This window comes from Polypterus senegalus, chromosome 6, assembly GCF_016835505.1.
Source record: "Polypterus senegalus isolate Bchr_013 chromosome 6, ASM1683550v1, whole genome shotgun sequence".
NCBI lineage: Eukaryota > Metazoa > Chordata > Cladistia > Polypteriformes > Polypteridae > Polypterus > Polypterus senegalus.
In genome coordinates, this window is record NC_053159.1 from 121,043,485 (window position 1) to 121,057,141 (window position 13,657).

The 13,657-nt window shown below is 37.7% G+C and overlaps 1 protein-coding gene across 1 annotated transcript in view; it reads right to left on the reverse strand.

Moving 5' to 3' along the window:
* auts2a (activator of transcription and developmental regulator AUTS2 a) overlaps positions 1-13,657 on the reverse strand; it is a 1,288,356-nt gene that overhangs the window by 406,375 nt on the left and 868,324 nt on the right.

Below are 13,657 nucleotides of genomic sequence, written 5' to 3' on the forward strand. Positions count from 1 at the left end.
GACCATCTCTGCATTTGATTGCTGAATTTTTTTTACATGTACATGTCACTCCATTCATGCTGAAATGAAAGGTGGAGTGTCTATGGAGGTAGGAAAGAAAATCACAAGTCTTGACAAAACCAGACCGGAAACTTCCCTCTATGTTGAAAGGTAAGTTATTCTTTGATTTGACACAAAGAAGCGACTGGGAGAACAAAATGAGATGAGGAAAGGTTATCACTTCTTTATCAATAACCTTCAATTATTGATAATTTCTTATTATTCAATAGATGATAATATTTAATATAATAAATATCAATAAATGAAATCCTACTGTTTATATATAGTGTAATTATTGTCTTTACTATTACTTGATACATTACATTTAGTGTTCTTTACAGGTATTGTATAGAGGCATGGTAGAGTTGGGGTCAATGCTGTGGCCTTGCAGCTCCGGGACACAAATCCCAGTTTGGGAATGTTCTCCATGTGATTGATGATTGATCTCCAGTTGATCTTGAACATCAAAAAAATGATGCCATATTATAGAAATGTGTTTACTCTATGGTGTGCACTGATTCTTTCAGGAATAACTCTTTAACTACAGTATATTTCAGCACAAAATGCATTTGTTTCGTGTATTTGAGTAAATGAATTTATAATTGACTTGTGTATCATGCAACACGAATTGTGTTCATAAGAATTACTAATAGGTACTTCGAAATCACTTTAGTTTTTTTTGGACTGGCATCTATTGGCTCACAGTTACAAGAAAACCCTCACATATGATATACTGTTCGACTTGTCTTGATGTCTATTTATGCAAGACATGAAGCGTTTTTGGGGTCTCCCCTAAAACCACTGGACTCAAAAATTCTTTTTAGGAAATTACACCCTTATGATAAAGAGTGAACCAAAAGGCATCTTCAGCAAAAATGATCAGTTAGACTTGAAGTTGTACATGCCACATGAAACGACCCCAGGGGTTCACACCCTACTTGGGATACAAGGAGTCAAGGCTACTTCTTTTCACAAAACTTCGAAAACGTGAAGACTGGTAATAAAGCCTTGTGAAGTGTTGCTTTATGCTATTTTGAGGTTGCTGATCATGAATATGATACTTGTAAGAGCCAATTTTTGTAAGTTAATGTTAAATTTGTCTTGGTTTGAATTTGAATAAAATGTAGCTTTCACATAGACAATAGAAGACTCTGTTTACCCCCTGTAAGCTAACAAGTTATTGGAATGACCTTTACATTCTGCTGTATTTTAGACAATAGAATTCCCTCCGATTGTAGTTAAGCAGTTAGAAAGAAACATGAACTGTTAGTCATAGAGCATAGAGTTTTCTGTCTGTTATTGTTATGTTAGCATTAAGCTAGGTAAATGTGTTTTTAGCATATGTAGATAACATATAAAAACTTTAAGAAATGCAACTTAGACAATTAAGCCTCAGACAGAACGTCAGAGACAAGAACTTTTTCTTGGAGTCTTGTTTGGAAAAAAGGCATACTGACTGCTGGAATGCCTTCCTGGTAGCTTTATTTTGAACTATTTTGAACTATTTGGAAACCCTCAACAACTCTGCTACAACCCCCATATGGATATGAGGAGTCAGTTTGGTATTTGACACACTGTATTAATCCCTGAGAGGAAATTGTCTTTTCACATGATCTTTGGAGGTCATAGCATAGGGCCAGCCATTGTACAGCACCCCTGGAGCACCTTTCAGGTTAAGGGCCTTGCTTATTTATGCTATTTTGAGGTAGCTGTTCACAAATATGATAATATTATTGATATGTGATTAATTGCTGATGGTCCTAGCACTTTTAGATGATTTCAAGCTTAATAATTAAGGATACAATGTTATATTTTATTTTTGATCCTTTACCAGTGATCTACCCATTTATAAACCTCTATCAGAGGTCAGTATTGACAGAATAAGGTCCAGCATCCCAGAACCCTGATGTGGAATTAGCAAGTTCAGAAATTAAATGGGTAGAAGGACCAATTGCTGTATTGATAAGGCCCAGAGATACCCTAAGTGTCTTCGGTAGAAGAAAGGAAAGATTGAATCAAGAAATCAGGAAAATGATTTTACAAAAATAGAAATTATTCATCAATTACAAAAAGCTGCACATAAACAGCATGTATACTAATGTAATTTAATGAAATAGAAACAGCATGACAAGTTATCTGAAATAAAGTAGGAATGTCCTTGACGGGAGGGCTATGACAATGTGCCACCATACGTAATACCTTGATGTAATCCCCAGTCCTCCCACATCAAAAGGACTTCAAGTGTCAATATACTGCAGCAGCCTTTAGGTAGCATCAACCATTAGCCATTGTCCTTGAACACATTCTCACAGTGGGGAACATTCCAGCCTATATTTCAACAAGCAAAGACAGGAAGTCTACAGAAATAAGGATAATCCTTAAAGAGCTTATGGGCCTGTTTGGATTGCTTGGGCATTGAGGCCATTTCTTTTCCATAAACAGTATCATGATGCTCATTTTTGCTATTCAATTTTTAATGAAATGCTTTGAGCACCACATAACTAAGACAATGAAAACTTTGAACCTTTTAAGGATTGCACCAGGGAAAGGAGAGAACCATAGGAAAACAGACAATGGAGAGATGGTAAAAAAAAGTCTGAAGATCTACAACCAGAAATGTCAAACTGAACTGATACAGCAAAAAGCAGAGAACTAACCAGGAACAATAATCTTTAACAAAGGAGATTCTAGCTGGACATACTACACGAAAGGTCTTTCTCTCCACTAACTAACCTGCCACAATGTATGTTTTATTTTTCATTAAGATCCAGTGCTAGGATCCTGACTGATATATGCCATCATCTTATATAGTAGCTACATGATCTCTGTGTTAATCAACCATGTTACTGTACAAGACTGGCTGCAGCAAGCACAATCAACATGACTATGGCCGTGCAAACTTAAAACAAATTGGTAGTGATCATAGTAGAGAATACTTCAAAATGACAATGTGATGACTTCACCAAAATAATAAATAACAAGACGTTTAATAATAAAAATCTGCTCTAAATATAATGGAAGCCTTCCAGGAAAGCTATAACATGGAATCATGAGACAGTTAAGGGACTTGACTTAACTGTAAACAGTGCTGGTTGAAGCCCATTTGGAGCCCTAGGCAGTATGGATGGATGTTGTCCCTCATTGTCCATGGCAGGTAGTCAGTATTGTTTGACTTTGTTGATCTTGGGGAGGGTGGTCCCCTAGTGACCTGAGCATGTGCCCCTTAACTTTCATATAGTAAATGGCACCCTACAGATGGTAGTGCACTTGGCAGTCAACTATATTGCCCAAAGGATGGATCAGGTCATAGTTCTAAGGTCCTGGGTAAGAGCAGAGAATTACAAGTAGGTACTGTACTTGTTAAAAGGCAAATGCAGATTTATGAGGTGGTTCTGTTTGATAACTAGTGTAATCGTGCACATGTCAAAAAAAAAGAAAAAAGAAAAAAGAGGACTAACACTCAGGGAAAAGGAAAAGTATGATCTTTTTTTTTTGAAGAAATGTGAAAAGAAGAAAACAAATTACACAAACAAAAGCATAAGAAAAACTTACCAAAAATAGCACAAAATTCCAAAGGTATTGTTTCACTGACTGACTACTGATTAATAAAATAATAACACACTTTATTTTTATAGCACCATTCCCAAAGAACACGCTTATATATTTCAATGCGCATTTTTGCATGAGGTAAGTCAATAACATGGGGAAATTGTGAGACATGGTGAAAGATCGGTTGGACTCCCTTCTGCTGAAGGATACCACACCCTGGAGGGCCAAAAAAAGGTTTTAGTTGGCATTGGCTACTAATTGCTCCCATTCAAGACGTGGACCAAGACGGAAACCCATAACAGTTGTCTTTGCAAACTACAAAGTAAGAGGCTTATCAAGGTGTAAATGCGGCCCCACACAGCTTGTGTGCCTGGTGTAACATGGTGTAAGGGTGTCAGCCTATTAGCAAGAGCACAAGTGATATTAATCCATGCCAAGGACTGAGTAGATACTTCTTTAGCTCAATTTGTTCTGAAGGCTGATTGCTCTGATTTTCACTGCTTTACAGGGATGGCGAAGCTGTAACCAAAGGGCATGTCAGTCAGGAATTAAATGTAAGGGGTAATATTTTGCAGTCAGTTACTTTGTCTGTTATTGTTGTTTATTTACATTTTGCCATCATGAGTCACTTATTTACAGTGATGTTGGATTCTCAAGTCTTGCTTTGCCATTTTTGTTATAACACCTACTATACTATTTTTTTCTTCAGTGTAATGAACAATGCCCACTATTGCTTGTCCTTGCAGTTCAAATATAATGGATCTCTGCCACTCCCATTTCCATTCTTGGAAAGATCAAAACAGTCACAATAGTGTCCAAGGGAAGGAATTTTAGCATTGTAAGGATGTGCAATACTGATACCACACCAGGATTCAACAGACTGTCATTGGCTGAATGCTTCAGAATGCTTCATGTCTCGAATGTTAACTATTGTGCAAACAGGCTTAATATGTGAGGCTGGTAAAAGTCGAGTAGATGTACGAGTGATGTCAGAACCTCACAGTCAAAAGTCTGAATGGTCAACAGGCGACAAAGGTTATTTTTCACCAATCCATTTTGGGGGAAAAAAACACCTCTAAGAGCCAAGATCACTGGTGGCAGTTAAGTGCAGCTCTGTCAGAGTCCACCACACATTCTTCACACCGGACGGTGAGAGTGTTGACAACATTTCACCTCTTCTAAAAGGTGAATACTGAGCCCTACTGTTCACACAGTTTTACTTAATTTTTTAAATTTGCAAGGATCATGTGAACTTCTAATCTAAAAGAAGCATAGAACTAACTGGCATTCGGGTCTGACCTTAGATTAGAAGGGATTTTTTTAGCAGACTCTGTGGGGGTGTTTGCATTAGAGGGATAAACACAGCAGAGGAAATGGTGAAACATTAAACCTGAGCCCTTTTATTTAATTTTTTTGATCTTTGCGCATCAGGAGATATTTGTCTTATCTGTATGAGACACATGTTTCATTTCAGAGGATTTGCTCCCACGAGCCCTAGGATCTGCAAGAAGCCTGCCTAACTATACCTGAATTAGCAGAGCCCCGTAACGGCGCATGCGCCCAGCCTCCTGCTATGGGAGATCAGGGTCGCCGCGCCACCATGGAACACTCGCATACCAGATGGGAATCCAACTCAATTAATTTCCTCCATATGTCCAGCATGTTGCTACAATTCATTTTCTTTTTTCAATAATGAAACTGAAAATCCTTTAGAGCAAATAACAAATATGAAAACCAACATAACTGAAATATGCCATTCACCTCATCTATACAGCCAGGCTTAAGTAACTTTTGACAATGTAGGCCATAGGTCAACTTCTTTTAAAATCCTGCCCATTTTATACTTTTATCCTCAAGCAAATGTAACTTTTCTGATTTACCCCAACTCCAAAATGTTTCAAAATACATGAACTATTTATAGAAAAATTAGGCAGGGGAACACAATTCATGTTTACAGCAACAAATTACACAATGAATTCAGACAACTGGTAAATGAAGAATGAATGATCCCAGCAGCTGTCCAAATAACTAAAGTAAGATAATAATTTCATATTAATATTGCATTTTACTAATGCATTCTTATATACTTCTACGTTATGAAAAATTTGTTCTGGGACTTTTCAGGTAAGGAAGACAGATGTTTCATGGTAAGTTAGCTCTACTCACTAATCATAGTCCCAAAGGGTGGCAACGTATGGTTGTTTAGCACTTGAAAGTAAGAATTTCGCTATACTCTGCAGATGTGAAGGTAATGACCCTGTAAACCTATAATATACAGTAGATGTCCTTTCTAAATGTGAAGACTGCCAGATATAAGAACATAAGAAGAAAATAAGAAAAAAAGAAGACCATTCAGTCCATCAGGCAAATAGCTAAGCTGTCCCAAGAATACCAAAAAATAAAATAAAAAACAAATAAAAATAAAAAAAATGTAATGATTGATAAAATCATCATAAAGGGAGTGGTATTATATTCCAGTCATTGTCACACAAAGAGAAAGTTTTACTGTTAGCAATTCTTTATCACTAACATCAGAATTTTGTTCTGAAATAGTCGACTTTTTACAAAAGAAGGCACAAGTATGACATTTGCCAGTGTTCAGAGAGTGCTGACAGGGGTGATAAAAATCAAGACAGTGATGAAATTATAGGCTACAACAGCATCCTGTTCTAGCTAAATTAGTGATATATGTAATAACAGATCTAAAAAATTTTAATGAATCAAAAGCAGTAGTTCAGAAACCTTACAAAGCTTTGCTACAATGATGAAGGAGGGGGGCAACTGACAATCGGCAAGAAACATCAAATATCCCATGAACAACACTAAGGTACAATGTAATTTACATTTATTTAATTTTGCATAGAGATCTCATACATATCAGGTGGCAGGATGAGGATGTCATCAACAGAAACCAAAATAGAATTCCCTAAAAGTTTAAAATATATTTACTCTGTCAGCGAACTGCCAGCTAAACTTTCTGAGCAAGACCAGAAGATGCACATACAAAAACAAAAAAAGGTGTTGAGATCAAAAAGAAACTGGAGCCAAAATGAGACGCAAAATTCAAGATGGAGAGAACAAGCCAGAGGTCAAAACCACAAATAAAACACAAGTAGACTTTCCCTTGGGCTTTTTGGGAGTTTTGTGTCTGCATATTAGATAAGGAAATGAACCCCTAGCCTTCCTTCTATCCCATTGCGTGTCTCAAGCACAGGTCACAACCTCAATAGCTGTGTCTTTATAAACGTGGGGAAGTGGGTCTTAAGATTGAATTAAAATGGCATCTAAGATGTTGCAAAACAAATCACAACATCAAAACATTAAGAATTTCAAGCAATTGGTTGGTCTCGTCCGATGCGAGAGATGGACGTCTGAAGTGGAGCTCCGCTAGCAGTGGTGCTATTTTTCATATTATTTGCTTATTATTCTGAGATATCCTGTATTTATTCAACCCGAGAGGGACCGCTACAGTATATGTAAACACATATAAACATGGCCAACAAGAAGGGGGGTCCGAAAGAATCGAAGACTAAAGCTACATCCAAGCTGCGATCAGCAAGCCCTAGTTCGAGATACGGCCTCTCAGAGACAGACCTGGATCAGATGGGCGAAAGTACAGACTCCTCGGGACCACGGTCCGCTACATCGTCGCCGGCTGAGAGCGAAAAGGGGAGCGAAGGTGCGATCGTGAGTGCAGATGTGGATAGCTCGCCGATTGGAGAGGATTACCTGAAACTGGAAAAGGCCGGGAGGTCCGCGGCTTCAGTTACACAATCACGCGGGACTGGAGCAGCGGGACACCGCTTCAGCAGAGTCTGCTGCTTCATCTACGGTACAAGAAGGCACATTTGAGCTATCTGAACTGAAAGTGTTGCTCGCTGAGCTCAGGCAAGATATAAAGAAAAGCGAGAAGGCTAATGAGAAAGCAACGGCAAAGGCACATGAGAGACTGAAACAGGAATGAAACAGGAGATGAAACAGGCCAATGAATGTCTGCGACAGGAAATCCAACAGGCAAATGAAAGGCTGCGTCAAGAGGTACAGCTTGAACTTCGACAGGTGCTGGGTAAAATTGAAGAGCGCATTGAGAAAAACTCGGCTAAACTGAGCACGCTTGCTGATCGATTGGAGCATCTTAGTGAGACATTCACGAATCGGATCGAAATAGCCGAACATCTAGCTGCCAGTGCCGAGGAAAGAGCAGTAAATGTCAGTTGAATGTAAAAACTCGGAGAAAAACTTGGAGACAGACTGGCTGCTTTAGAAGATGGGAATAGAAGGTATAATGTCAGAATTGAAGGCTTGCGGAGAATCGAGAAAGTTTAAACCCGTGAAATTCGCAACTGAACTTTTTCTAAAATAATCGGGGCGACTTTAAAGCAGAATCTGAGATAGCAGCGGCTTACAGCGTCTGGATCAAACACCGTCAGACCCGACCAAGATCTTTTATAGTCCGTTTTGAACGATTATCATTTAAGTTAGAGGTGATGGAACTCCTCAGGAAAAAAAAGGAAGATATTATATATGAAGATTGCCACATTCGTCTTCCCTGACTTCTCTCCAGCAACAGCTATCAAACGCCGCCTTCTATAATATTAAACAGCGGCTACGGCAAGCCAATGTCAAATCGGCCTCCTGTATCCGCAAAACTGAAAGTGGAATGGCAGGGTCATTTCTATGTTTTCGCTAGCAAGGAGGAGGCAGAAAATGAGTTAAGAAAGCTGATCCCGGGACTATTCTGATACATAATTGTGAGTCATGGCGGTAAATGATAAAGCTAGGATTAATAATCTACTGTCTGATCTATTTGTTTTAAAATACGGGTTTTTATCAGCATATATTCTCATATTCTTATATTATTATTACTTACTTATTACTTATCATTACTTAGTATTACTAGGGCTAAATGTTTATGTTTTATTGTGCTTAGTTACGTTTTCCTCCTCTTTTTTTTTTTCTTTTCTAATTATTTCATGTGTACCCTAAATGAGACTGTTCAATATCATACCCTTGGTTTGCTGTTATTGCTATTACTGCATTAAGACTTGTTATGCTTGTTTTGGACACATCTTTAACACCATCACCTGGGTTTATTATCTGGGGATATCATCTTAATGCACTAAAATTGATGAAGAGTATATGTATGTATGTATGTATATATATATATATGTATATATATATATATATATATATATATATATATATATAAGTGCAAAATTCTTTTCTTTCTTTTTCCTCTTTTAAAGACTATATTGGTAACAGATATCTCTATCTTTTAACCTTAAAGCGCCACTGCATGGGGGCTTGATGTGCTTTGGGCGTGCTCTGTCTCTGGGTATGTCAGAGGACTGGGACTGCATGAAGTGGGTTTTAGCCTCACCTGGGGAGGCAAAAAGGGAGGGTGGGGGTTAAGGGGGGAAGAGAAAGAGAGCAGGCTTGATCTATATCTAATCTATCATCTCAATCTTTATAATTATAACTATCAACGTAATAATAAGCTGCATGGCAACAACTCTTGGGGGAATAGGAAATTAAGACCTAAACTATTTCACTTCCAGTTAAGACTATAATATGACACCAAAAACTCAGAATCAGTGTCTCCATGATGGGACAGTTAACCGTAAGCTGGAATGTTAAAGGCCTGAATCACGAATTAAAGAGAAAGAAAGTACTTTCTCACCTAACAGGTCTAAATGCTAAAATAGTATTTTTACAGGAAACCCACTTACTAAGTAAGGATCAGTTCCGCTGCAAAAGACTGGACTGGCCAAATGTTCCATTCTAGTTTTACAAAGAAAACTAGAGGGGTGGGAATTCTCATACATAGAACAGTACCATTTGTAGCATCAGATGTAGTATTGGATCCTGAAGGGAGATATGTGATGGTCATGGGAGACTTATCTAACTGTAAAATGATTTTGATAAATGTTTATGCACCTAATGTTGATGATAAGGAATTTATACAAAATTTATTTGCATCCATTCCCAATCTGAACACTCATAAACTTATAATGGCTGGGGACTTTAATTGTGTTCTAAATCCACTTTTAGATAAGACTTCCTCCACAGGGGGAACGGCAACTAACACCGCAAAGATAATTACAAAGTTTATAACTGATCACAACTTATCAGATCCCTGGAGGTTTTTAAACCCAAATTCAAGAACATATTCTTTCTACTCACCAGTACATCATTGCTACTCAAGGATTGATTACTTCTTTATAGATAATAACTTCTTGCCTAAGATTAAATCTTGTAAATACGATGCTATTGTTATTTCAGACCATGCTCCGATGATCTTGGAGCTGAAATTACTAAGCCCCATACACTCACCCGCAGATGGCGTCTCAATCCGCTTCTATTAGCTGACGAGAATTGTACTGAATTTATATCCAAACAAATTGAATTCTTTCTAGAGACAAATACATCCCCTGAGATCTCTGCAGGAACACTCTGGGAAACTCTTAAGGCCTTCTTAAGAGGACAGATTATCTCATATCTTTCCCACAGAAATAAATCCGAAGCGAAGAAAGTAGCAGAGATAAAAAGCGAAATTACTAAAATAGATGAAGAACATGCCAGACTACCAAGCGAGACTCTACATAAGAGGAGGCAGGCTCTACATTCAGAATTAAACCTCTTGACAACTAAAGAAACCGAACAACTAATTTACAAATCCAGACATCATTATTATGAACATGGAGAGAAAGCTAATAAGCTTTTAGCGCAACAAATTCACAAGCAAGAAGTGCATAGCAATCTCGTAATTACTAACACGAATGGAGATAAAATCATCGAACACAAAAATATAATGTGCACTTTTAGAGACTACTATAAATCCCTATATACTACTGAGTTTAAAGAAGACAATATACAATCTAATGCATTTCTGGATAAATTACAGATACCACAAATTGACGCTATTAGTGTGGAGGAGCTCGATAAACCTCTGTCATTATCAGAATTACTGGATGCTATAAAGTCACTCCAAGGTGGAAAAGCAGCAGGCCCTGATGGCTACCCTGCAGAGTTTTACAAGAAATTCTCCGCTCAGCTAGCTCCCCTCCTATTAGCAACATTTACAGAAGCCAGAGATAACCAATCTCTTCCACAAACCTTTCGCCAAGCACTAATCACTGTCTTTCCAAAACAAAATAAGGACTTATTACAATGTGCATCATACAGACCAATTTCACTTCTGAATAACGACGTTAAAATACTCTCTAAAATCATAGCTAGAAGGATGGAGAAAGTGCTCCCCTCAATAATATCACAAGACCAAACTGGATTTATTAGGGGCCGACACTTATCTTCAAATCTTCGACGCCTGTTTAATGTAATATACTCACCAACTAAATCAAACACCCCAGAAATATTATTATCATTGGATGCAGAAAAGCATTCGACATGATTGAATGGAAATACCTTTTTACTATTTTGGAGAAGTTTGGGTTTGGCCCGAACATTTGTGCATGGATTAAATTACTGTATACTAACCCAGAAGCTTCAGTTTGCATCAATAACATTTGCTCAGACCAGAGTTATTATAGTTTTGACTTTTGTTGCTAGTTTTTATTTTTATATTACTTCAGGTCTTAATTTTAGTTTTAATTTAGTTTTAGTTGGCCTTCATGCCATATTTTTAGTTTTAGTTTAGTTTTTATTTCACAAAGTCATTTTTATTTTATTTTTATATATATTAGTTTCAGTTTTAGTTTTAGTAATTATAGTATACCATACCATACCATATTTATTTGTTGAGCGCTTAAAAACACAGCATTACAACTGACCAAAGCTGTACAGTTACAACAAGCAGGACTAAAAGCAAAATATTAAAAATAAACATTAAGAGAGAATTAAAACAGAGATACTAAAAACAGGTCAAGGGACCAAATAAAATAGAGAAAATAGCAAAAGACAAGTGGAAAATGAAACAGGTTAAGAATTAAAAGCCAATGTGAAGAAGTGCGTTTTAGGAGATTTGAATGTGGCGACTGAAGCGGCTTGCCTAACCACTAAGGGCAGGGAGTTCCAGAGCCTGGGTGCACAGGCGGAGAAAGCCCTTTCACCACGAGCTTTAAAAGCGTGCCTTGGGAACGGTTAGGAGCAGCTGATCTGTGGATCTAAGAACACGAGGGGGATTGTGACAATGGAGCAAGACACTCAAATAGGCGGGGGCTAGACCGTTTAATGCCTTATAGGTTAGGAGGAGAATCTTAAAATCGATTCTGAATCTAACCGGCAGCCAGTGAAGGGTTTTCAAAATTGGTGAAATGTGTTGGATTCTGCTACTTCCAGTTAGAAGCCTTGCAGCCGCATTTTGAGCCAGTTGGAGTCTAGAAAGTGTGGCTTTACTGATACCAAAAGGCAGGAATTAGAGTAGTCAAGCCGGGACGTAATGAATGCATGAATTACTGATTCAGGAGGTGGTTAGAAAGAATAGGCTTGAGTTTGGCGATTCGCCTTAGATGGAAAAAGCAGGATTTTACTGTGCTGTTGACTTGAGCATCCATTTTCAGGAACGTATCCATTTTGATTGATGTATGGTTAAAGCAATTTTGTGGAGGTTAATTTTGTGCCACAATGCGAGAACTGTAGACTTAATAATTTTGGAAATAACATTTATTTAATGTCAGTAGAAAACTATAGGTATGTCTTGTTAAAAAACACAAAAATAAACCCAGATACTGAATTTGAACTGACTGTGGAACACACTGCAGTTTTGCATGCAAAATAGTAATCCTAATTTAAATGGTATAATTGAAACAACAAATGCTTCTTTCTTCTTTGCACAATTTACTAAAGCCCCACCATAACAGTGATACAAAACAGCCTGACTGATTCAATTATACATCGTTCTGTTAATTTTCAAGAAAACTCTGTGCTCTAGAGAAGTGGTCATTCTGTTTCACAATCCAGATGACAACTGTCCACAAACTGAAAATATGCGTTCAACAAATGCTTGTGAGGCCGGGGCACACACAAGGTCCAAAGCCACAGGGCTACGTTTAGGATACACAGCCACCCTGGCTTACCAGAACTGAAGAGGATTTCCAGTAAAATCTCCCTGCCTAACCTCCTCCTGATATTTCTGCATTTCATGTGGAGCACTTTCAGATGGCCAAGGCTGGTTTTCAGGGTTTAAGCTAATTACTTTATTAGCCAAGTACTTGTATTTCTGAAGGACTGTGATGTTTGCTGAAACTGCTACTGTTTGTGTAGACTCATCTTGTTGTGCTTCTATGGTGTGATTGTGTTTCGCTGCCTCAATTAATACAAATAACTCTGCTGTTCTTTTCAAAGATATTAGTTCAGGAGACTGTAGGGTTAGAGAGACAGTTGGATCCATTAGACATGCGGCTGCAGGGACTGGATCAAATTGGTCACTAATGGGATCTAACAGACATGTAAAGCGTTGGCGCAAACACTTAAGAAGAGCTTGTGCCAAATTTTTCTCTCCACTAGTTGACTGGAGATGTGCCTCCAGGTTTAGCAGGGAAGGTATCACCTCTGACAGAGACTGGCTATCTGTTTGAAGCTGATCTGTGTGCATGCCAAATGGCTCCAATACTTTAAGTTGGTTTTCCAACTTGGCCCAATCACTGGTCAACAGTGTATCTATCCCGAGTTCATCAAGAACCTAATTAAGTGTAGCTTTAGTTTCCTGAAGTCGCTTCAGCATGTCAAGTGTACTGTTCCACCGTGTTCGGCCACACTTTTAGAAACAAACAGAGAATAATGTTATTCTAATAAAAAGGTAAGAAGTTTAAACAAAATAATCACTTATTCCTAGTGCATCATAGAATAACTAAATGATAATTTTGGTCAAAGCCACTATTATTATTATTATTTATTATTATTATTCACTATTGGTGTGAATTTACCCTTGGGATTAATAAAGTATCTATCTATCTATCTGTTACCACTGTGGTTGCAGGATTTTGTTTTGTTAAGTTTCACAGTCAAAGATTCATCTTACCTCTGCAACTGATCTCATTTAATAAGCTGGCCTTATTTTCTCTTCTCATATTCAGAAAAGCTTTAAAGTGTGATTTTTTTAAAAATATTT